This window comes from Eptesicus fuscus, chromosome 9, assembly GCF_027574615.1.
Source record: "Eptesicus fuscus isolate TK198812 chromosome 9, DD_ASM_mEF_20220401, whole genome shotgun sequence".
Taxonomy (NCBI): Eukaryota; Metazoa; Chordata; class Mammalia; order Chiroptera; family Vespertilionidae; genus Eptesicus; species Eptesicus fuscus.
In genome coordinates this window covers 51,315,935-51,340,411 of record NC_072481.1, presented here as the reverse complement: position 1 = coordinate 51,340,411, position 24,477 = coordinate 51,315,935, and the positions used below count along the sequence as shown (strand labels likewise).

At 36.0% G+C, this 24,477-nt stretch overlaps 1 protein-coding gene and 1 long non-coding RNA gene across 2 annotated transcripts in view; one reads left to right on the top strand and one right to left on the bottom strand.

Annotated features, from left to right (window-relative positions):
- The window catches only part of NEGR1 (neuronal growth regulator 1), an 885,056-nt gene that overhangs the window by 398,510 nt on the left and 462,069 nt on the right, over positions 1-24,477 (top strand). The window lies entirely within an intron of this gene.
- On the bottom strand, positions 12,211-23,371 carry LOC129150255 (uncharacterized). Its single transcript, XR_008556986.1, has 3 exons — positions 23,238-23,371; positions 14,259-14,396; positions 12,211-12,370 (listed from the first exon to the last, which is right to left on the bottom strand). It is a non-coding gene; the product is annotated as an uncharacterized LOC129150255 (long non-coding RNA).

Below are 24,477 nucleotides of genomic sequence, written 5' to 3'. Positions count from 1 at the left end.
TGCTCTATTACCTAAAAATGAGCCTGATGTGGCACTGTCAAGGTTATCTAGCAATGAGTATCCGTCACCGTAAATAAGTGTGAGTCGAATTGCATTTCCCTTATGGACTGTTTCCCAGGATTTTGGAAAGGTAATCACTTTTGCCTGCTACGTTTTCTGGTAAGGTTTATTTAAAACCATGGCACTATATTCTAGGACTTTTTTCTCTAGTGTACAATCATTCATATTTTCTTAAAATATCTGTACCAGTTTCTTTCCATATAAAATTCAGATTTGGAAGACTTGTATCAATTGATTTAAATAACTAGTTTGCCTAATTTCATTTAGAATTCTTTCCTCTCACATATTTAGTCTTTCATTAAATATTTACTTAACCACTATTTTAATCTAGGAATTCTACTCAATACTAAATATTAATCTATAAACAAGACATAGAAAGATCCTGCCTTCATAGGAAGTAAAAAACTGGTAAAGGAGACAAGTTATGAGAAAAGGTAATGCCTATGCTAAAACATAAAGGCTGAGGAAGAATGAACCAGATGAAGACTCCTGCCTTCCTATGTGTGTATGTGAGTCAGACATTTAAATAATAAAATATTACATTTTTCTGGGTTTGGATGTTTCTGATATTTATCAGGTATTACAAATTTGTAATTCTTCTCTGTCTGAATTTTATTCTTCTAATTTTGTATTATTTTTATTACAGAGGAACACCAAAATTGTATAATGCCCCTCAAAATCCTAGCTTTCCCTACCTGGAAAATAGTTGTGCTCAAACAGTGGTGGCTTTTACAAATTGAAGACCAGGATAATTCACCAAATCCATGAATTCTTTCCTTAGTGTCTTAGCTTCCATGTTCTCTCCTCCTGAATTCTATGGTATTTGTCTTGGCATCACTAGTTTGAGCCCTTTCCTCTAAAGGTTTCTATTGGGGCCTGTATGCACCTTCACTTGGTAAATTATGTATTGACAGTGATTAAGTTATAAACACAAATCTGAATTCTCCAAATCAAGCTCAACTTCTACAACTCAAAAATGTGCTCGCCTTACCACTGCTTCCTCATCTGATGTTTCTCTGCATGCAATCCTTTTTCAGAATGGACTTCCCCATTATTTCTTTTCAAAGGCAATCTAAGCACTTTAATTATTTTCAAATTATCTTCTCATCAGTGCCCCATACTTCCAATAGATCATTCCTAACACATGTAGAATTTTACTACTTAAAGATGACATTTAGTTGGATTTTGGAAATCATAAAAGGGTAGTAGGATCGGGCCTAAACGGGCAGACAGACATCCCTCTCACAATCCAGGACTGCTGGCTCCCAACTGCTCGCCTGCCTGCCAGCCTGATCACCCCCTAACCACTCCCCTGCCAACCTGATCGATGCCTAACTGCTCCCCTGCTGGCCCTATTGCCCCTAACTGCCCTCCCCTGCTGACCTGGTCACCCCTAACTGTCCTCCCCTGCAGGCCTGGTCGCCCCCAACTGCCCTTCCCTGCTGGCCCGGTCACCTCTAACTTCCCTCCCTTGCCAGCCTGGTCGCCCCTAACTGCCCTCCCCTGCTATTCTGGTCACCCCTAACTGCCCTCCCCTGCTGGCTCGATTGCCCCTAACTGCCCTCCTCTGCAGGCCTGGTCGCCCCTAACTTCCCTCCCTTGCCAGCCTGGTCGCCCCTAACTGCCCTCCCCTGCTGTTCTGGTCACCCCTAACTGCCCTCCCCTGCTGGCTCGATTGCCCCTAACTGCCCTCCTCTGCAGGCCTGGTTGCCCCTAACTGTCCTCCCATGTAGGCCTGGTCCCCCCCAACAGCCCTCCCCTGCAGGCCTGGTCCCCTCCAACTGCCCTCCCCTGCAGGTCTGGTCCCCCCCCAACTTCCCTCCTCTGCCAACCTGATCACCCCCAACTGCCCTCCCCTGCTGGCCTGATTGCCCACAACTGCCCTCCCCTGCCGGCCATCTTGTGGCAGCCATCTTGTGTCCACTTGGGGGCGGCCATCTTGTGTGTTGGAGTGATGGTCAATTTGCATATCACCTCTTTATTATCTAGGATAATTAACTTACACTAAAATATGGAGACTCAATAAAAAATGAACAAATGTTGCTGTTTTGATATTATTCCACATACATATTTGAAGGGATTATGGACTTTTAAAGTTGGAAGGAGACTTAAATGTCCATATCTATAAAATATTTTATTCTATTTTTTAACATGTGTGGCAGCTTTTCATTCACTGCTAATATGTCTCTGTGGATAGAAAGTTACAGTATCTATTTAACAGTGTGGAAATTCTGATCAGAAGATAATTAATGTATCAGTCCTCTGAAACACCAAAGGAGAAGGCAACTCCTTATTCTATTTTACCAACTTGCAAATATTTTTTAACTAGCGATTGAATCCCTCTTTAGTATTTTTTTCTCTAATTTAAACAACCCCAATTTCTTCATCATTCTTTATATGACATATTAGTAAATCAATTTAAGTTAATTCTATCCATTTAAGTAGATTTAAATCCCTTTAGGATACGGATAATGTACCTTTCTGTTCACTATTTCCCTTTTCAAGGTACAATGAAACTGATACTTATCATTTCTATGACCTTTATGCCTCACAAATAACTTTCACTTACACTGTCTTATTTAATCAGAACAATAAAAAGGAATTAGTTAGATTCCCATATTTCAGCAATGGAAACTGCAATTCAGAAAGGTTAAATGATTTACCAAATTTGTAATTCTAGGTATAGAACCCTGACGAATCTTTGACACTACATCCAGAAAGCATCCCATAATACTATCTCTCCTCACAAAATTTATTTTTAAATATACTATAGTTGTTAAAATATACTACATTTCCTTCCATAAGTATTGTTTACTGACCATAAAATCAGGCACAAAAGTAGCCCTGTCCAGAGATGAATCTATAAACTACCAGTAACATTGGTGAGAGTTGCTAAACAGAACAGAATATTTAAAGGGTCAAAATATTGGAAGAAAATTCTGATAAAACAATTTAATATTTTAGCCATTTTAAGTAAAATGTGCAAAACTTGGTAGAGTCAGATATTTGTGACATTAAAGTACAGCTTACATTATTCACAATAGCTATGGCCTTTTATCATTGTTTGAATATTGCGATATTATAAGAATTAAATAGTTGGGAAAGTGTCTGCTCTTTACTATTATTTGATTAGCCTATTCTTACTGACATTATAATGGATGATATGATATGTTGTGGAACATCATGTCAAAAACAATTTCAACTCTGCCTCTGAAAGCAAAATTTATTTTTTCTAGTAATCACTAATGGTCTAATTAGAAGATATTTTACTGTTCTTCTCAATTTTTTTTTCTTTGAGACTTATTCAATTAAGGATTTCTTAAATTATTTAAATAGTTTTTCCCCCAAGAGAAATTACCTTTGGCATTTAACTCGCCTCTTTTCTCTCCTTGAATTTTCCTTTAAGTAAAGGGAAAGAAGGCTTTTGTTTGTAGCCTTATTTGTGCATGCTCAATGATAGAAAATGAAGGTATTTCAAACCTGGGTTAGGAAAACTGTGGTATATTTTAGATGCTGGCATTTTTAAAATAACACTTTCAGCACAAAAGGAGAACAATGGAATATAATAGTATTATTCATAAGACATCTTTAACATGTACATGTCTTTGTTCTGTACAGAAAACACTCAAAATATTTCAAACCCAAGGAGATTTTTATACAGGGAATTCAATGCTTGTGCGATTGTTAGAGAAGTTCTACGTTGAGCTTCCAGGAGTGGCAAGAAAAACATTCCAGATCTGATCTACCAGGAGACAAATGCTAAAAATAAGAAAGATGGGAACGAATTCAGCTAGTGGCTACTGGAAAGTTCTGGCCATTTAATCAGGCCTACTATTCACCATGCTTTAATTCACCATGTTAATGGTTGTTACAGTAATGCAAACACCCCAATCAGCTCTGACCTTGAACTTCTCTTCTTTGCAAAATCTAATAGAAACTGTCCTCTCTACAAAGGGGCCCATTGAACTGTTTCCAGTATATTGCTTTTCTTCAGATGAAAAAGCCTATGTATTTCTCCTGTTTGCAATGTGTCCCTAAAACAGAAATCGTACAGGATAATTATTTTTCTCTCGTGTGTTATTCAACCTAGGATATAAAGTCATGTGCATGTAGAGCACCGCATAAATAATAAATAATAATATTTATGTCCTTCAGGGGAAGACTGAAACTTTACTCCTTTAATTGAGTTCTTCTGTTTGTGCTTTTGATGTTTTATTTATTGTATGCTTTGTAGGAGGGATTTTGCTGTTTATTGTGTGGTTCCTGTTCTATTTCAGCACTGGACATAACACCTGTCTTCTGTTGCCCTTTTCTTTGAAATTTTGTTTAATTTCTGTCAGATGAAGGTTCTTTGGAGGCTGGAGGGCACTTGTGTCAATAAATTAAGGAAATAAAAAATGCCACCTGCCACTTTTTTTCACCTACTATACAACATTCATCAATATATCAAGAAAAATTACTTTAGTCACAATTCCCTCACAGAGAAATTTATTTTCTTGTTTTTCTCTGATGACCTTCTAATTTTTAGGTGTAATCAAATTGTAGGGAAGGCCAGCAAATTATGCACATAATATTCTTAAAAGTTTAAATTCTAGCCACTGCTAGAGCATTCAGGCCATGTCACATCAGCCCTGGGGATGAAGTGAAGGAGGGGATAAAACCTCCCTTTCAGGAAGCAACTGTGCCCATGAACTGCAGACCTGTGTCTCCCAGAAGGGATAAGCTGTGCAGTCTCAATAACAGAAAATTACTTAGCATGAGCAATGCCAAAGGTGATATCATGGAACCAATGGACCAGGGGGCCTTTTGCTATTATAGCTCCGTGGCAACCATGTGGCCACCACCAGTGAATGCTGCTCACCATAACTGAGGGAAAAGCCAGGAAGGGAATACAATTTAGTACCAAATGATCTTGTCAGAGAGATATGAGGTAGTCTCTGAGCTCTACTGTGTGACTTGATGATTCATTTACTTTGCCAAGTTTCAGTTTTCTCATTTATAAAAGACCCATGGAAAAAAAAATACCATCTTAAAGATAAAGTTGTAAAGTGATTAGCACATAGTAATGCATAAGAAATGATCTTTTAACATCCTGTTAATAATGGACCGTCTTCCTGTTCATCATGTGTAATCACCACTTTGGTTTGGTGCCAGACCAGTCAGTTCTACTCCCTGAGGGGGCTGTGGAAGACACACTTTCTATTCCTGATTGTGGAAGATGGCATTTGCTTTGGGAACTTAATTAACATGTGTAGGAACTCTAATTGAAAACAAACAAACAAAATAAGTATAACCAATATTCTCCCAACCACCCATGTATTCAAATACATCTATTGAGGGCATATCGTGTGCTTAACACTGTGCTAGCTACTGAGTTCCTAGAGATATCTAAAGACATGTCCCTCTTTTGAGAGGCACTCAGATATGTCAATCGATTGGTTACAGTGCAATAAAATCTAAAATGTATGGGACAGTACACAGAACAGAATGGAAAGACATTGATCTTTTAATAGAAGTGCGGAGCAGAGGAATCTATGGGCAGTGCCAAGATTTACCTCAGGATGCAAGTTGAGATGATTTTGTAAGATCACTAGGCCAGAATAGTTTTATGTAGGAGACATCTAGGAAAAGAGAGAGTGAGGGAAGGAGAAGTTATCTCATAGTAATTTTTTAAAATGGGTGAATTATGGCACATCAGGAATGAGAGTGAAATGGGAACTTAAGCATAGCTTTGTCACATAAAGAGTTAGAAGTGTGAGGTATGAAGTCAGCACTTATAGATTTAATTCTTTGCCCTTTTTGAGCCCAGTCCTTCATCCCTTTTGGTCCCTCATCTAATAAATGTGGCAGGGGCATTGTGAAAATTAAAGAAAGTGATTTTTTTTAATGATTGGTAGAGGACCTACATATAATAAGCACTCAAAAAACTGTTATACATATTGAAAAGAAATTAAGCCAAATTTATGAATCACACATAATGCAGGGAAAACACTCTCAAAATGCAAAAAAGAAACCTCTAAAATATTGCTCTTTTGTCTTGAGTGACTAAATTATTTCTGCAAGTTGTCACCTCTGTGGGTGTGAAACCTACGTCATGTCATAGAAAAGCAGGTGGGGTTTTTATAAATGATGTCCTGGTAGAAGCTATTTTATCTAAATACATGGTTTTACTTCTCATGGAGGGAAATCTATTTCATTCAGTTCAACTCTGCTGAGTCAGACCTCTTCAATGGTTAAAACGAAAAATGGAAACAGTGATAATTACTCACTAACTTGAATTAATGTGACTACATTATTCCCTAATAAGTATAGTTTACTCATGTCTCCCCTGTAATAATCCAAAATCAATTTCATTTTATGCTTGCAAATAATCAGTTTATTTATAAAGGTTAGCCATCTTTCTTAGCAAAGCTATCCCTTTCTCATTACTTGCTAGACTGTGCAAATTAAGCCAAGGCTAGAGATGCAGGCAGATCTATTTCTCCTGCTCTTGCTGGCATGGAAGGGCAGCATGGGATGGAAATATGTCTGCAGATAACTGAATTTGGTGCCTGAAAATCTGATTTCTGTCTCAGCTATTTCCAATGCTTGCAGACACTTCAGTGCCTTATAGCATCTTCAATGGAGGAGACCAAAACTGCCTCTAGGGTAAGGTGACCAGATGGTCCCGCTTTTGGCGGGACAAAACCGATTTTTAACAATTTGTCCCGCGAATCTTTCCAAAAATAGGGACTTTTTTAAAATGCCGTGGGACACGGGACAAATTGTTAAAAATCGGTTTTGTCCCGCCAAAAGCGGGACGATCTGGTCACCTTACCTAGGGAAAAGTACACAAGCCCTCTGAACACGCCCACGTAGCTGTGCAGTCCACCCTCCTTAGACTATAATAGTAGTGTTGGGTCGTTATCGTGTGCCAGGCACTCTTCTAAGTGTTTCACATTTAATTCTCACAAAGACTCTAGGAAGTAGGTGCTACTATCATCCTCGCCTTACAGGAGGGGAAACTGAGCCACAGAGAGATTAAGAAACCTGCCCAAGATCATACAGCTATTGGGTATTGAAACTTCCATTCAAATCCAAGCTGCTGACTCCAGAGCCTGTGATCAGAAGCATTGTGCTGTGTGGCTTCTCAAATCATCCATTTCCCTATTGTAGGATGTAAATTAACCATAGTTAAAAGAGAGTAACTTGTAGCTTTCCGTTCTTAGCAAACTAGCAATTGTTCTCTATGGCCTCTTCTTACTTTTGGTTTTATTAAATGCCAAATTATTCTATCTTAAATTGGTTGTGCAAATATGATATTCTATAAAAATAAACTCCAATTTTTTTCAAGTCGATGTGTTCCCTATTCCCAACCACAGAAATTATTTATGAATTGGGAGATTGCTTATCCTTTCTGGGGCTCACTTTCTTCAACTGTACATAAAAGACAAAGGTGTAATTCAAATCCTTTGTGATTTTTCAACTCTAAAATATTATCCTTCTGCAGTCACATAGGAATGGAATTGAAGCTTTATATTGTTTTAATTTGGGTACTTATCCATCACTGTTTTTTGCACACAGTAAATTCTAGTAAATATTATGGTCTTTCATTGTATTTGGTGATCATCTAAATTCTAATATATGATTAAAAAAACTATTTTAATTAAACATTGGTGTTAAAGAGTTACTCTAATGTAAATTTAAATCATAGTTTCCTGAAACATAAAGTCTTCTAAACAACCTGCCACTATATTTAGACAATATTAAATGGTCCCCAAGATCCACTGGGCAAAGACTGAATAGGCTGCCGAAGAAAGCACTATAACGAGCGTAATAAAACAATGGCTGTTCAGTGCAATGATCTACTTTCTAAGAGACTTGCGAAGTCATGTTTTCAGAAATGCATGTTAAAAGGAAAGAAGGAAGCCTGTTGTCTCTCACAAACTTTCCCTTCCTGGGTAGTTCATGAGTGAGTGGAATTTCTCCCCAGCCACATTAGTACGTATATCTTAGGCCTACCAGCTTCTTGGTGCACCCATAATAAGGATAGCAGGGTATGTTTGACCTGGATTGGCAGGATTTGGAAGGGAATGCTCAGGCATATTGCAAGAATTTACAAAGCAGTAGGGATCTGGAAACAGAATATTGGCACCTCTTCCTTCTTTATTAATCATTATGAGTATGGCAGATGGTCCTTGGGTTATTTTCCAGAAGAAGGAGGAACAGGGCTATGGAGACAGAGGTCCTCCTATTCTACTGTCCACATTTAAAGTGTGAGTTGTTACCTTGAGATTTAGATACATAAATAGAAAGCTTCTATTGAACAGTTAATTTATTGAGTGTCACCTGTGTTCCAGGTACTGTTGTGGCCGTGGTGGTAGAGTAATGAACTAAACCCTTGCCCTCATGAAGTTTACATCCAAAATGTGGCAAGAAACAGATCATAGATACAATAAGTAAAATATATAATACGTTTTATCAAGGGTTAGCTAATTAGGCCCTGTGAGCTAAATCTGCCCTGTTTCCTGCTTTTATAAATAAAGTTTTATTAGAACACAGTCATGCCCTTTCATTTACCTGCTTTTGTGTTAGTACAGACTGGTTGCAGAAATGACAGTATGACCTGGATCTTTCTTTTACCAGAAAATTTCTACTGACCCCTGAATTAGATTCTAGTAAGTAATATGGTTAAACATAAAGCCAGAAAGGAAAAGAAGAACAGGATATGTTTTTGATAGAGTGATCAGAGGACAAGTAACTGAGAAGGTAGCATCTATGTAAAGCACTGAGGAGGTGAGAGAGGAAGCCATGCAGCTTTTAAGAAAAAGGCATACTAGGCTGAAACAATAGCAAGTTCACAGGCTCTGAGATAGGAGGATGCTTGGAATATTCTAGAAACAACAGAAAGGCCCAGAGTGAATAAGGTGGGAGAGGCAGGTGATCAAGTAATGGGGCAAAAAGGTGTCAAGTAATCATGTAAAGCCTTGGAGGCCATCACAAGTCCTTTGATTGTATTCTGAGTGAGTTGGGAAGTGTTTGGAGGGTTTTGACCAAGTGACATCCCACATAACAGTTGAACAGCATTTTCTGTGGCTTCTGAGTTGAAAACACATTGACAGGGAATAAGGCCAGAGCAGGGAGAACTTCGAGGAAATGTTGTGAAAATTAAGCGCGAGAAGACAGTGGCTTGGGAAATAGTAGTAGAGCTGGTAAGAAATAACGATGATAATAATAGAGACCTGATTTCCAGTGAAATGTCACATTTACCTAGAGTAGGGAAATAAAATTATGTCATTTTGAAATAGAATAATTTGAAATAGAATAATTACTTTCATGCAAGTATATTTGTGGTATGTATAACTTGTCCTCTATATACATCTGCTGGGCTAGCCATAAGGTGTTTACTAATTAGGATTAAAGGTGTTTTTGTTTGTTCATTTGTTTTCCATAAGGAGGCTGTGATTTGAATGTCCCTTGTGAATATGCAGGCAGTCTGAAACAGGAGGGAAATATCAGCTAAGTTCCTTTCGATTCTCTTTACTTTTCTCCAATCATCACTGAGAAATGCAGCAATTTAAAATAGGACTCTCCATCACTAACATGAATTAGCAAAGTTCCACTGTAACCATTTCCCATTAAAATCCATGAAGCTCAGGTTTTACATGATGAGTTCAGAGATGGTCACACAAATGCCTTGCTCTGCAGGCAGTCTGTTTTATCTAATGCAAAAGCCCTCATGGCTTTTAAAATTTACCAGCAAGACTAACTAGAAACTTCATTGTGAGCAATGGAGTCCTGGGTTTTAGAAAAGAATGCTTAAAAAGAATCAAAATAAGAAGAGCATTCTTCATTGGGAGCTTTGGATAAGCATGTGAGAAGAACATCTGAATAGTAGCTCTCTAGGCTATTGACACGAAGGATCAGCTAATCAAAAATATGTTTGTGCTGCTGCAGACTGACCACTGATGATCACCACTTCAGCAGAACACGAGGGAAAATATGTTTAGAAAAATGGAAATTAGGATAGAAGAAAGTGAAAGCCAAATTACAACACGTGGTGTTAGAGAGCTGAAAGGAAAAGTGAAGTCTGCCAAAGTCAATGCCCTAGAGAATATTCTGAGGGAAAGGAAGTCCTGTAAGAGTGTTTAGTTTTTCAAGGGAAAAAAGAAGAAAGACTTACTATAGCAAGCCTTTAAGAAAAAATCATCCCATTAGTTAGATTCTCTAGAGATTATAGGAAAGCATGGAATTTATAGAAGATTTGAGATAAAGGGAAAAGAATATTTTGTTGAAACTAAGCTGGATATAATTAATTTATCATAGCCAAGAGATAAATAACAGCACCACACATGTCTACAAAGCTTAACACTTCATAAAGCATTTATATATATATCCTCTCACAAAACCAGGAAGGTTTATGGGTAAGAATATTTTTCAGGTGAGAAAATTGTGGCTCATGAATATAAATGACAAAGGGTTTTGGAACCACATTTTCAACCCCGTATTTTAAAAATTCTAAAATGAGGTATTTTTAAATACCCATGTTCTTTTTCACATCAATGGATTCTTTGTTGTTTTCAAAAACAATATTGGAGTTTTATAATCACCCAGAAGTTGGAGCTAAAGAATCATGAACCACCACCATTAAAATTACCCTTTCCTGTTTACAAGCCTTGCCTGTACTCTCATTTGCTCTTCCAATTTCCATATGAGGAAACTAAATCTTAGATACAGAAATAATAATGAAAACCTAACTCTATTGACCCCAAAGCAGGCTGATAGATAATAAGTATGAAAATGGACAAAAGAGTAAACAGGTGGATAGATGGATGATATTTGCAATAAGTCTTGAATTCTATTTATCTCACTATTGTTTCACTTCCACTTTGAAACCTTTCTTTATATTCCCCTGCTTCAGCCAAGAACGGTTAGGTGCATAACCTATCTGCTTCCATAATATGACGTGTGTTAGACTGTGAGTTATTTTAAACAAGAAACTAAATCTTGCTAAGCATTGTATCTGGCACATGGCAGAGAATACATGTTTGTTAATGACACAACAGTTCCAGCTGGGACCATGTGCTTCCTTATAGGAGATCACTCAATACTGTATAAATGGCTCTTTATGAACCAACTAGAAGCCTGATGCATGAAGATTCATGCAAGAATGGGCCTTCCTTTCCCTGGCTGCTGGCATGTGGGAGGCCCTTCTGCGCTGGCCTGGAGCTGCCTTTCTGCCTCCCCACACTGCCCAGAGGCCCAGAGCAACTGGGGTGGTGCGGAACGCTTGTGCCGTCACCATGGTGACAACGCAAGCATCCCATCTCGCCCTGGCCCCTGGGTGCCTGTGTATGCAAATTAACCACCATTTTGGGGGGTTCATTTGCATACTCATTCCTGATTGGCTGGTGGGTGGCACAAAGGTACGGTCAATTAACATGTTACTCTTTTATTAGGTAGATGCCTCTTCATGTATATATTACTTGGTAGGGCACTTAATTGGGTAGATTACTGTCTTTTTATTAGATCAATACCTCCTTAAAAATAGGCACTATTTTTTACTCATTATTTTGATTTCACTACTATGAAGGTGAACACTTTGTAAATATCTGCCTTTTTCTACTCCATCCTTACTCTTAGCCTGAGGGGCTTATAAGGGTGGGCATAAGAAGTATAGCAAGTATAGCAAATGCAGCATGTTAAGACACAGAATTATAAAAAGGCATTTTTGGGAGAAGTGGAAGGGTTGCACAGTATAGCTGGAGACTAGAATGCACTGATATTTGCTTACTGCAATCATGAAGGCCCATAATTATATCTTTAAGAATAAAATTTCCAATATGAGACACTTTGAATGTATTTTTGTGAATGCAGCCATATCCTAATAGAATTAACTCACCTTATCACCACCCTAATCATCTATTAAAATTATTTTTTTTCATGATAACATATACTACCTGTGTCCTCCAAATACTTTGAGTACCTTGAAGAAAAGTATACTGTAAATTAAATAGAGCATTATCAATTTTAAGATTTTATTAAAATATATAATTCAAAGCTATGGTTACTAAACCATAAGGATGACTAAGCATAATCAAAAAAATAAACATTATCCTTGATACATTCTAAATCTCAATATTAAACATTTTTAAAATTATTTTTCAGCATCTTCTAAATGTCAATATACATATCTTCTAAAGGGCTTTCTATATTTCTCCGAGAGGATAAATGACTTTGGCAGCTTCCTCCAGAATTGGGTTGGCTATTTCCACTTCATAAATCAGCTGCTTTTCTCCTAGGACTGAGGGAGCACCCAGATTCATTTATTCTATTTTAAAAGAAAAATATATTATTAAGGGTCTTCTAAATAACCTCACTAGTGGAAAAAAATGAAATTTCTTCAAAATCCATCAGGGAAAAGCAGAGATCATACAAATGTTTTTGTCAGCAAATACATATCGATTGAATAAAAGTTGTTTTGCCTTCTAATTGCCACATTTTCTTACAAGGAACTTGGCAGGTCAGGGATTTGAGTTTATTGAAAGAAAACGAAACGGGTTGCAGTTTGACCTGACAGACTGCATATGGGGAAATATACAACAGAGTTACATTTTTAGAAAGGGACTTTGGGCAATGAAAGTGATTTATAGAACCTCTACATGCCTAAATGTGATATTCGCTGGGGAGTATTTAACAATAAGAAGTGTGGAAGAGCTTAAATTCAAGCATCAAAACTCATAGGTCAAGAAAAGGGTAAACTCAAAAGACTTATATAACTGACCTTGTTTTGTAGTAATATCCCAAAATTGCTTGGGTCTTGGCTTCAAGGGACATTGGCTGTTATAACTTTTTGGTTCACATTAATTTCTGACTGACCAACTGATTTATGGTATTGAGATTAATCTATTTTTATTCAATCTTTTTTAAATACCAGAGGTTGTATTAGATATTGGGGGTACATAAAATATACTTTTATTTATTCATTCATTTACTCAACATGAATTTATTGAGAACCTACTATATACTAGTACTATACTAGGAACATAGAGATAATTATAAATTGGGCCTGAAATATGAGAATTCACATTTACAGCTCACAGGGGAAGTAAATTCTAGTCAGCATGTTAAGTAGAAGTATATGAAATAGAGGTATATAAAATATACCCAATCAATTTTAAAGGAAGGGTTATGGATAGTTTTAAAAAAGATACAGGACTTGTAATGGGTTTTAATGAGTGGATAAAAGTTTTCCAGGTTGACAAGGAATAGGGCCAATCAGAATGAACAAAATATCTAAAGGTGAAGAGATTTAATATTAGATTAACTATTTGAAGAAAGCATTTTCAGTAAAAATCAAATTCCCAATGGACCACAATACAGAATTAGCAATATCAGCTGGCAATTACTCTGCCCTTTGAACTGAGGTCTGAAAACCACCAATCTTGTCTCATTTAGTAATTCATTTTGCACATTTCATGACTACTCCATTTTGCTATGAATTAAGCACATTTACATTGATTTCAGCAATGCTAACAACCAAAGGGCACTGCTTAATAAATGTAATCCTCTCCCAAAAAAAGCATAGAAAAGTTTTTGCACTTTTTGTAAAAAAAAAAAAAAAGTTGGATTATGATAATAGAAAGCTTCTTTATTCCTCTAATTTCTTCTTCTGCCTCTTTAACCTTTCTGGATCTGGCTGTTGTGAACAGGAACCCTGTAAATTCACAGTCACAGAAGAATGAACCAAAGAAAATCAAGATATGTCTCTCCCATTAGCCCTCAATTTTTTCTATCAGGAGCTTCTCATTTCTGCCTCTTTTTTGCTACTTTGAATGAATCAAATCCCTAATATGCTCATGGAAATCTCAAGACAAAGATACAATTTGGTGGAATTCTACCCCATTATACACTACACAATTGTCTCTGAAAATTTTAACATGTATCTTTTAATGGACTTCTAAACATAGCTCAGAATTCTTGTAATCATCATTCAGCAAAGTCACATTAAATTCCTATACTTCAACATGGAATAATTAACAAGAGCAGAGTTGTAACTGAGAATTCATTATGCTGTAGATTTGAAAATGACAAATTATCTTTTAATTGTTCAAAAATTATGAGTAGGGTCTGTGAAAATATGATATCACTCTAAAGATTGATAAAAATGTATACATATTATCTATAATTTAATTCAATAAAAATGAAGACATACATACTCTTTGCCAAGCTCTGAGATGACATGAATAGATATAAATTCCATCATTGTCACAGGATATTGTCATTGATTAGGATCTGCAAATATTTCTGAAGGTCAGCATTGATTTTTGCCATGACTCATGAGAATTGGAGATTTCCTTAAATTTAAAAATCCAAATTTACTACTGTGTTCCAAATGGAAATATCTGTGATCTATAATCATATTCTGGTTTATCCCATTTCTATTAAGCGCACCAGTCATTCTTTAACTAATCTTTTTTTTTCTCCTTTTTACTCCAATCAGTTATCAAAATCCTCTTGATTATATTTTTGGAATAACTTTTATACCAATTCTTTTGTGGCCATTTCTGCATTAATATGACACCTTTTTTTGCCTCTCATTTATATGACAGAAAACTTCTGTTTTATTTATTTCCAGTATTGTCCTTCTTCTAATCAAATCTGAAAATTGCAGATATATTATAGTCCTGAAAATACCTATACAACTCCCCACCCCCATTACAATACAATCAACAATGACCCATTGTCTATAGAAGTCACAAACTCAAGTGCCTAAAAGGCCAGGTAGGTAACAAAATGAGTGGAGTGGGTAGAATAAAGAATAGGGAGTGGTAGAGACTGGCATGCATAGGCTCCAAATAAGAGAAAGAAAAAACTTACTCCTAGTTGATTGTTTTCACCAAAAGTAATCTCCACCAGCTCCCAAATGACTGTACCTGCATCTCTCTCATCTACCTTGTGTTAAAATGTGCACACAGATCTTACTTCTTTTACTAAACATTATCAACATACTGTGATCAAACAAAGCCCCTTGCTCAGAGTTGGAGCTATAAATCTGTATTGAGTGAAATGAGAAATATAGGCATTGCAGGTTTTTTTTTTTATTTCCTGATACAAAGAGTAGGCTATGTATAAATGCAGCAAAATACTAATTTAAAAGAAACTATTTAAAAGAAATTCACCTTGTGCTGGAAGTGCTTTAAAAAATCTTAGTTCAACATAAGCTATCAAAACCGTTTATTAAATCATGTAAAAATAGATTTAGGATGCATTTGTAAAATAGGAGGAAAAACTCATTTGGTCAGGAAATAAACTGGGGCTTCTGTGTGGGCGGTAGTGTCAACATGTAAACCAATTCCCCTGGTAATACAGTGCATAAAAACATTTTGTTCAAACCTTGGTCTCCTGCTGTGTTCTGTAGTTTCCTGCCAAAATATTCCTTTGCTGTCATGTAGATAGCCAAAGCTATTTGTTAGGAAAACTCTCTTCTCTACTCAAATAGCCCAGCTCAGCACTTTGAGGGGCTCACAGGAAACACACTAAGCTTGAAACCGTCAGGGGTGGGTAGATAAATACTGGTAGCCTGATGTTATATAGTCCATGAGACTACCCTCTCCTAGACTCTGATTAAAAAGTGATTTTGAGCTATACCCTTTGCTCGCAGGGAAATCTCAGCCTGCAGTGCTTCAGGATTGAGCATTTAAGGATTCTTTAATGAGGACATTTACCAAAACTAGTGTTGGGATCTTTATAGGTAATTATGGCACCCCGAGGTAGTCATCTAAATTACATTCTCTAGATGCCCTATAGTTTAATTAGAGCATCCGAATGTATGACATGATGCCAAATTTTTTGTACTTCAGTGCTCTCTTTGCTCAATATTAACATGAAAAAAATATTATAAAATCAAAAGCCCAAGTATTTAGGAATAATTTCTCATCATTCTGCCCCCCAAAAGAAGATTGAAAAGTAACATGTAGATACTAATATATACAGATTCACTTAGCAGGAATTCTGATTGGTAGGGCAGAGGATATTCCTAATAGGGCTGTGTAGGAGTTTATTTTGCACTAAAATGAAGAAATCTTCAGTAATAGTCTAAATAGTCAACATTAACACACCAGAGGAGATGTGATGAGGTCTTAAGAGGCCTTATTCCCCGTTGTAGTAAAATATTACCATCCTTTGTGTTATTGATTCAGAATTTGCAGTAGATTTGGGTCAAACATTTTATAGTGAGGGATGAGAGGTTTTGCTTGGTGATATCAGTGAAGAGAATTAGTTATATGAAAAGAAGAAGACAGAATTCATTTTTGAAAGTAGAGTGTAGTCTAACAAGATAATGATGTTGAATGTGTGTGATGGTAAAGAAAAGAGAGGACAGCTTATGAGCAATATGTATAGAATTGCTGAGTTTCTCTGTGTTGTAGGGTGCCAATGAAGTAGAAAAGAAGGTAGGAAATGGCCAATGACTAACTTTACTCTTTGCTCACTTTTATTGTCACAGAAAACATACTCCAGAAAACATGTTGGCAATCTTTTAAATGCCATAACCTACACGTGTGTGTGTGTGTGTGTGTGTGTGTGTGTGTGTGTGTGTGTGTGTGTGTTTGAAGCTCTGAGGACCAATGGAGATAATCACATACAAGTAGTTAAGCCCTCTTATTATTTTAGGTAGGCGTGACTAATAATACTTCTTGGTACTTGGTGTTAGACAAGCAATATGAGATACATTTTTGTTTAGCTGAGAGGAGTCGCTTGTCTTTCACTCACCCAAACTGTAAGGCCAAGCTTAGAGCAGAGAAAACAGGAACATTTCAGGCTCCCAGGTGCATAACAGAGAGAATGAGAGCACAGGCCCAGGGATCAAACTATCTGTACCTGGTTTGAATCTGGCTCTGCTGTCTTTTTGCTGTGTGAATTGGGTCAAACAATTTCTTTGTGCTTCAGTTTTCTCATTTGTTTAAAAATTGGGATAATAGTATCAGCTATGTATAAGATTGTTGGGAAAATTGAGTTCAATGTTTAAGTGTTTTGAATAGGGCATAGCACAGAGTAAGTGCTTAATAGATATATTATTCATTATCACTTTGTTTTGGTACTTAGCTATAGTGCTACTTGTGAAGAAAGTGGGAGACTTTGTTCTCCTGGGTTAGAGAACAAAGTCTTTATGGAGTTCCTTAGGTGAGACATTATCTTTTCTCTTACTTTCTCTTCCTCTTCATTCTGGATTCCTAAGTATAATACATTTTAACTATTTAATAAACTGATGATTATTTCTGCCTGTTTATATGTGTACAACATTATTTTCTATAGCATGGAATCTGTTTTGTAGAGACATATAAACACCTATAATCCATTATGAAAAAATTAAGACAAATATAGGCTACTTTTTTCTGGCCATAAGGTTATATAGGCATTACCACGGGAAATGTGTCATAACTAAACACTCTGCAATTAATATTATGTAAGTCATTGTGTATTAAGAATAATTTCCACAAATATTTAGTGACTCCACTACTTGGTTTGAAAAGAAAAGAGTTATTTATATTATTTTTAACTTCAATAAAAACCTCTCTTTAGCTTGTCCTCAGAATGACGGGTCAACTTTAGTTTAAGTCTAGTCAAATTTTAAGTAAACTTTTAAAGAGACATTTCCAAAATCTTGAAAACAGGAAAATAATCTCTGCAAATGCAAACTCTTATTGAAATGCAGTTTCTTGAGTATATATGGATTTTCACCTCTGGCAGTCCTGCCTGTTCAAAGATATTCATCATGAAGTACAGCTGGTCAGGACAGTCTCTGTCCATGGCATAGCCAAGGCGAGTCCCTATGTGTAAGAGTTCTGACTTTCCTCATTATTTGCATCTCCCAATTCTTTGCTGCTGCTTCTATTAGGCTGAACTGTTCTTTCTGATGAGGAACTTTTAATTTATTTCTTTTCAGGCCTGCAGGCATAAAATTCTGATTTGCATGCCATTCTTGCTAGTCTACATTTAACAGTATGGCAGAATAACTCAGAGTAGTTTAGAGATGTAAAAAAATCAAGAACAGCCCCCACATTACCACTGATTACAGGATCATATGTCCCTAAAAATACTTCCTCTCTCTTTAGCATCTTCTTCCAAAACCTGAAGGATCACCAATAAGATTGAGATCATTTAGAATAATTTTGAAATGCCTTATCGTTTCAAAGCAAGTGTGATTTTTTTTTCCTTAGTAACCATAAGTAAAATCGATCCTGATTCAGTCAAACAATGTGTTCCTTTAGAGAACATTAAACTGTTGTAGGGATCAGGAGGCCCTGATTTGCACACCCTGGAGTGACTCAAACGCAAGTGTTTATGCAGAAAGGTCTACTTCATAAAATTCTTCCGTTCTGCTCCTTTCCCCATTGAGGCATTATGATTTTCTTAAGGGATGGTTACATCCATGGTTCTCATTAGTTTGATTAATGGTATACCTCTAATAGAGGCTGCCACCTGACATTTGGGGAAAAAAATACATGGCAGGTAATTTTTAAAAATACAGAACCTGTCCCCTTAACCCAGTTTCATTCCCTCTGGTAAGAGTGGCAATTGGATGTGACACTCATCAGTGGGAGAGGTCTGACATCCTCCCCTCACTCCATCCCCGGTTCAATTAAAAGAAAGATAGCCTGACTTTCTAGAGAAACTGAAGCAAATGTAGGGAGAGAGCTATTCAATATCCCAGCACAGTAAGTGCTGCCTATCACATCCACAGATTTTAAACTTTATGTTTCCTGTCAATTAGACATGTTAAGGTTTCACTAAAATATTGAATTAATGGAAAGATCGTGTCCCTAATAGATAATGCATCTCATGTGTCTTGCTTGCCTTTTCAATTAGAAAAACAATGAGGTGTAAAAAATAGGCCAATTTCAAATTTCTTAAATGCTGAACTAAAATTTATATTCAAAAGTCTTGGCTCTGGAGGAGTTGGCTTTAGGTCTCACTAATGATACTATTTTGTTCCCTTTTTGTCTTTAGAGTTATTACAATTGTTCCTCTGGTCCTGGTCCTTATTCACTGTCCTTTGTAACAACAGGATGTGACTTTAATTTTGCTCTAAGAGAAATCCTTTTAACATTAAGAACATGTAAAGGATGCAAAACTGGCCTTTGACAAACCCTTGCCTAGTAGGCTTGTCTCTGGCAGGATGTAACCACTAAAATCACCCTGTTAACTTCCATTTCAGTGCACTGGAGCCAATACCCCCAATTTCTGTACTCTAATGGGAAATGGATTTATTTAAAGTTCTTCAAACAAGTTGTAAGTTTTGTTGCTTTTATTGGTTTGCTTTTCCATTGAATGCTCTGAATGCTCTATTTCCATATCTATGTCTATTTCCCTCCAAAGATTAGAGAGCCTGTGTTTCTAAGCAATCATAAAAGTCCTTCCCGCCCCCTGCACTGCAAAGGGGAGGGCGCTGGGGAACTGATGACAGCAGCTCTCCTTGGGCATGGATGTCCTCTTTAATCAAAGTGAGTTCCCTCCTGGGTACTGTACTGACATGCATTTGCCATTTGGATGTACCTGATGTGACACGTGAGGCAATGCCATGCTTACTTACCCTGAAAATTGTAAAATAATTTCACAAAAATAAAAAAGGCAGAAATATTGCTTAAAGAAGCTCATTTTTAAAGTAGCAATAGTATCATGGATTTGGGAAATTGCTATAATCTTCTATTTCACAAAGAGGGTCATTTTATAGTTAACTTGGTGACAAAATTCAGTATGTGCGAGTAGCAGATCTATTGGTTACACAAATCAGTCTATGGACTTCACAACAGAGTTTCCCGAGTTAAGGAATAACAATGGTAATTTAATGATAGCATTGTGAGGCACATCTTTAAAATCAAATGTTTTGCTCCCTGGAATTTGAAAAGTGTTTCATAATGGAGGAAATCACTCTATCCTAGAACTAATATTTAGACTAATGTTTTCAAGGTTTCTTTTTACATGAAATCCCTAATACTATTATAACTAAAATGCATGCAGAAAAATGCTTCATGAAAAGTTGAAACACATGTTTAACAATGTACATGGAAACATCTCTCCAGTGTATATTAGTATGATATTTGTTAGGCATAATGGAGAACATTTTCAAACATTTTAGAGAAATTTCTTATTTTGTTAAGATCACAGACATGGGGGTCTGTAAGAATCTTCAAATCATATATAATACTTATCTTTAGCCTCCTGGAAAGAGGCATTGAAAGATAGATGCTGTCCATGACAAGTTTATATCCTGTCCAAGCATGATAAATCTAAAAATTAAGCTCAATAGATAGTATGTTTTTCCTTCAAAAGAATCAACAGGAAGATGCTTTCATAACTTTCTTTTTTATTCTGTTACACTGTCTAACAAGCCAAAACAGCCAGACTTCTAGCTCTCAAAGTAAGACAGAACCATATCATCAAGCGCATAAAGAGGAAATAAAAGGACAGAATATTGTGATCAATGGCAACTTCCCATGCGATTTGGGAACTAACAAATGCCTATTACCCATCATCTAATAGATAGTGACAGCACGCTGCAAAGCACAGCGAGCAGTTTTGATTTAGACCTAAATTAAATGCTGACTCTACTGTAGAGAAGCTGTGTGTGATATTCAGAGCTACTACTCTCAGAGCACTAGCTTCCTCATCCAAAAAAATGGGGAAAATAGTACCTGCTTTGAAGGAATTTATGAGAATTCTAATTTCTTTAATAAACCATAAACACACAATAATTGGTAGCTATTATCTTTAGTTGTTATCTAGTTGACCACATAGAAAACACTGAACTAGGTGATGTGTGGGGTGTGTTGGAATGTACGTAAGAAACCACCATTACTCCTTAAGGAGGCTAAAAGGAAGAATCAGACCCTACAATGTTCTATGTGAAGAGCACTGCAATGTTATCCTTATATTGGCCCTGTGGAGTAGGTATTGGTATTCTCATTCTATAGATGAGGAACCTGGTGGTTTGAGAGGTTACCTGACATTCCATCATCTTTGTGGGGTCCAGGATGGGTGCTAACAACTACCACATTATACTGAGTCACATGATAGTATATTGTCCAGAGGGGGCAAAGGTATGCACAAATGTGTCTGTGAAATAGAGTAAATGGGGGGATCATTTTTGCCAGATACAAATAAGTGCTTGTCTGTCTCAGTCTCTCAAATTTGGGATTTGACACCATGTTGGATATATCTTTTAAAAAGCTAATTCTTGAATACTGGAATTATAGAAAGTGGCCATACCCTTTTTCCCATAAGGGCCTCATTTTTTTTTTCCCTCAAAATAAGGGTTTAAATTTAAATGTGTATTTGTAATTTATATTTTTATACAGAAACTGAAACAACATTTATATTTCATACAATACTCTTTGCCAAGGATTTCTCATGTAGCCCCTGTTCCTTCTGTTGAGTGGGTACCTTATGGTCATGCATTTTGTTTGTACTGTCAAGGGTTCCTCAGAGAAACAGAATTAACAGAATGTATGTACAGTTGACCCTTGAACATGCAGTTTGAACTATGCGGGTTCGCTCATCTGGGAATTTTCCAAGTATGAGTAGAGGGCTGACTTAAGTTATACATGGATCTTCAACTGTATGAGTGGTCAGCACCCCTAAATACCCCCTCACATTGTTCAGTGGTCAACTGTACTATAGAAAAAGAGATTCATTTTAAGGAATTGGCTCATTTATTTTAAGGAACTGAAAATCCCAAATCTGCAGGGTAGACCAGCAGGCTGGAGACCCAGGGGAAAGTTTATGTTGTAGTTCAAGTCTAAAGGCCCTCTGCTGGCAGAATCCCTCTTGCTGCTGGAAGGTCAATCTTTTATTGCATTCAGACCTTCAGCTGATTGGGGGAGATTCATCCACATTGTAGAAGCAAACTGCTTTATTCAAAGTCCGCCAGTTTAAGTGTTAATCCCAATCCAAAACAGCCTAATTGAAACATACAGAACAATGTTTGGCCAAATATCTGTGCACTGTGACTTAGCCCAATTGACATGTAAGTCACCAGAGAGGTTTTATTGTAGCACAAACATATGTATCTCATTTCACGTGGCGAATGTGGTCAATCAGCCACTGGAATTTTTAAGGTGGTGATAATTGTGAGTATCATATCCTACTTTTAGTAGAGTGAGGTCTACATGTTTAAAGTAAAAATTAAATTAGGCATACCAGATCACTAATTTTTCAATAGAACAGTGGCGAAACAGAATAGTTAAAGCCTCTTTTTTCATATCTGAAAAGCCACAGAAACTTATTACTGTCAATGAAAAGGAATTCAGTCTTTTGAATGGACACCATTGAAGAGTTAATCTACTTAATAAAAATCATTGTATTATTTTTAATTATGTAGATAAAATAAAAAATTACTTCGGAACATATAAAAATACTGATGTTTAACATAATCTAATGACATTGTACTTTTGAACATTTTGGAGTTTTTATGGTAGTAAAACTTTAAACATGTTTGCTGTAGTTGAACATAATCCACAGATGTTGATGTGCAATATTTCCTGCTTCACTTAAGTAACGTATGAAAGAGAAACTAAAAAAAAGCACACTTCTATAGTCCTTCCATAAAGTGAGCTCCTTCAGGAATTATATTTACAGAAAAGGTGAAACCCGCTCTAGAGATTATGCATATAATCACATTTGCTAAAAATGGAAAAGCCTTATTACATTCTTGTTTGGTATCTATTTTACATCATCACCTGCAGTTATGTTCTGTTGCCATTATTCTAATACTAGTAAGAAGAAATCGCCACTAAGACCCTCAAAAGAAAGCACTTATTTTGTAAAGCTGTAATTATGTAACTGTAGTTTCAGTATCTCCTTCAAAGAATAACAATATGAAGGGTCTAAAAACTATTGCAAAAGCAGCACTTTGAAGAACCCTCTGTGAATATGTTTACTCCCAATACATACTTGAATATTTGCATAAATAAGGATGAAGGCTCTATTATGTAGAAGAGTTTAAATGCCTTCATTAAAATAAAATCCCCTTTAATATTTACAAGTGATGTGTTCAGCTCTGCTAATGAAGAAGCAGCCTATTTTATCACAATCAAAATTGAATCTCTCTATGAATTTTGTCTATCTTGATTTTTTGTCTATCTTGATTTTTTTCCCATTATTTTAATTTTTACTACTTCTTTAGAAAAGTTTGTTACCTTTGAAGAGTTTGTAGAAAGTTGTCTTAACAAATCTGATGCCTTTTCCTCCAGCTGTACTTCTTTTTCAATCCTCTTCCCAAAGATTCCTTGTGGGGTCCTGGGTTCCTTCTGCTGGAAGGTGTCTAATGGTCATAAAGGTTCTGTTACAACACAAGTTGTCCATGACATTTCAACTTTCTCAATGTGGCCAGACAGCCACGGGTATTTTTAGGTGATGATTCCTATGAGGATTTCATATTCATTTCTATTTTAAAAACAGCTTGCATTTTCTCAAAACCCATTACAGAATATCAAATCAACTTTATATTAACTATTAGAATCTCTTTATTGAAACCAATTTTTAATTTTACTTCAACTTTTATTGGATCTATTTTTTAATCAAATACTGGCCTTTGCAATTCAAGATTAAATCTCATTTGATTAATTTCATGCCACTTTTTTCTAGGCTTTTTGTACTATTATATGATATCTCATCACTTGATATCCTCTCTCATCTGAGAATTTAATTAATGTCATTAAAAACTAACTTCAGATCATTTATGAAGATGTTTAACAGACTGGAGTTCAAGACTACTCTGAATGAAACAAAACACTTCACACTCACTTTTAAAGACTCACAATATGCATTTATATTTCCCATTTAGCTCATCAGTAAGCTAAATATAACCTTTTGTTATTACCTAAATACTTTCCAGTAGGATTCTGAGATCCTTACATATCAATGATTTTACTTTCATCAAAACTAGGAGTCCTTTAGTTAGCATTAATAATGATTTCTCCTAATGGTTTTGTATATATGTATAAATTAACTTTTTCTGAAGAAAGGGTTCGCTCAGTGTTATAATTAATTCCCAAGAATACATTGCTCCCAAAGTACATAGAATTTTGTGCTTTTTAATGTGGTTATATTTAAAAACAATTAAGATACAATTCAGCTTTGTCACAGATAGAACATTAATATTTTATCCATGATGTCTAACCTCTGAGTTATTTGTATCATCCATATTCATTTTATGTAAAGAAAGCATTTTTTTTCAAACGCATATACTTATGATTTTCCAGATAACTTTTAAAAATACATATTTTGACTATATACAGGTTTGGATGAAAAAGGAAAAAAAACTAAACTGTAGAAACTGAAAAATATAAGTTCAGATTTTTTTTTTATAAATGTACTTCATGTCATGTGAAAACTTGGGATATTATCCAGGATCATAAAACTTAGAAAAATATTTCC